General features: G+C 39.2%; 1 protein-coding gene across 1 annotated transcript in view; it reads left to right on the top strand.

Annotated features, from left to right (window-relative positions):
• Window positions 1-1,281, top strand: part of LOC106807247 — a 26,326-nt gene extending 25,045 nt beyond the window's left edge. Inside the window, exon 5 of the mRNA XM_014809538.1 lies at window positions 1-1,281. This exon is cut by the window's left edge and continues 393 nt beyond it. The gene's annotated coding sequence lies outside the window, so the exon portion shown is untranslated.
• Window positions 1,282-1,950: the final 669 nt, after the last annotated feature.

Genomic DNA, 1,950 nt, shown 5'->3' with positions numbered 1-1,950 from the left:
ATGCGGAGACCCTGGCTGTGGCGTAGGTTAATTGCGTGATGGAACACTGCATGTGCCTTCGTTTCTCAGCGGGTATTAGAGCTGTGTGTGTCACGTCATCGACGGTCGATAGAACACCGTATCAAAGACCGCGTGTATAATATTCTATATAGCGTATCATATACGGTCTTTGATAGCATCGATTGCAGGAGACTTAGTTGCTGCGTGCTTGCGTGCGTGTGTGCGTGTCTGCGTGCGTGCGTGCGTGCGTGCGTACGTGCGTGTGTGGCACTGCCCCGCGTGAACGAGAGAACGTTGAACAAAGTGTGACTTTGTTTACGTTATAGCGATTATTGCATTTAGCCAAAATTAACGTTTCAGATCAATCATGTGATATACGAGGAAGTAACGGCAACGATTCTTAGCCGTTATATATATGTATATATATATATATATATTTATATATGTATATATATATATATTATACATAGTTATAGTTAGGCTGATGATTATAATTTGTATTACTGAAAGATAAAAGGTTAGCGCAACGATGTGAGTTACTTCTACTTCCGCTAACTGCTATATACTACCATGACATATATATATAGCAACTAATATTGGGTCTATGGAGGGAAGCGCGAGGTAGAACACACACAGCGCTAGCAGTGTCAGATAATGACACGTAATATTAACCATGTAATTAGTTTTACGAGTTTACTCAGCGATAGCTTTTTAAAAGATTTTTTTTCCACGTAAAGCTGGTGGCAACGCTGACTGTAAATATAAGCATATAAAGGATAATGTTGGCGTTTACCGTAACGCCATCATAGTTGGTCTATTGTTGGATATATAGCCGTATATAGATCAAAACTAACACCTAATTAACTAATTAATTAACTAAATAATGATAAGATTCCGTGCGAACTGTCTCAGAATATCTGCGCTCTGGTTTTCGGCCACGGCTCCATTGAGCAGACTTCTGTGTCCTTCCCCGTTTTTGATTTATTGGTTGATTTGATTTCGAGCGTGTCGCACTTTACGTAACTGCAATTTTGTATCTACAGCGTGTTTTAATCAGACTCACGCTTTGCAAACTGTGGTTTCGTCTTTTTTTGCAGGATTATGTAGCTTTTATTAGCGGAATCGGAAACGGATATTTTGAATTGTGTAATGTGTCATTGTAAAAAATGCTTCCTTATATTTTTAAGGTATATTAGTATATTATTTTATTCGTCAGACGGTATGAAATGTTGGCTTGGATATAACTTTAATAAATTTGTTTCGGTTGCGTTATATAAGACATTTCGATGTGTTTCTCTTATTAATCTAAAACTATTGCATGTGTCAACTCAATTTAGCGTGACATTTTTTATTGGTTCAACTTTTCGTGCATTTGTTTGGCACTTTATTTATTCGTTCGTTCCTACGTTATATCGTTCTCATTCCTTCCTTCCTTCCTTCCTTCCTTTACTCATTCACTCGTTCTTTTATTCATTCACTCACTCATGCATGTGTGCATGCATTCATTCAAGGCCAATTACCCAGCTGTATGACCGGATTAATTATGTGTGAGAAACAATACCTCGTTGTTCTCGTCACGTTTCTCACACGCACGCACGCACGCACGCACGCACGCACGCACGCACGCATGCATGCACGCGCTTCACTGATAGATAGTATGTTATTAGAAGAGGCGAGCAAGCGAAATGACAACCAGCACGTAGTAGTTGTAGGGGTTGTAAAGGACATCATATAGCTCACCGCTATAATGCGTGACCTTCTATCGCTTTCACTCGTTCTCATCCATGTTATATATCTCCTCGTTCTCTTCCATGTTATATCTCCTCGTTCTGTTCCATGTTATATCTCCTCGTTCTGTTCCATGTTATTTCTACTCACTCTGTTCCATGTTATATCTACTTGTTCTCTTCCATGTTATAACTCCTTACTCTGCTCCATGTTATATCTCTT

This window comes from Priapulus caudatus, unplaced genomic scaffold (genome assembly GCF_000485595.1).
Source record: "Priapulus caudatus unplaced genomic scaffold, Priapulus_caudatus-5.0.1 Scaffold202, whole genome shotgun sequence".
NCBI classification, from domain to species: Eukaryota; Metazoa; Priapulida; class Priapulimorpha; order Priapulimorphida; family Priapulidae; genus Priapulus; species Priapulus caudatus.
The sequence above is the reverse complement of the archived record's forward strand: the minus strand, read 5'-3'. Positions and strand labels throughout refer to the sequence as shown.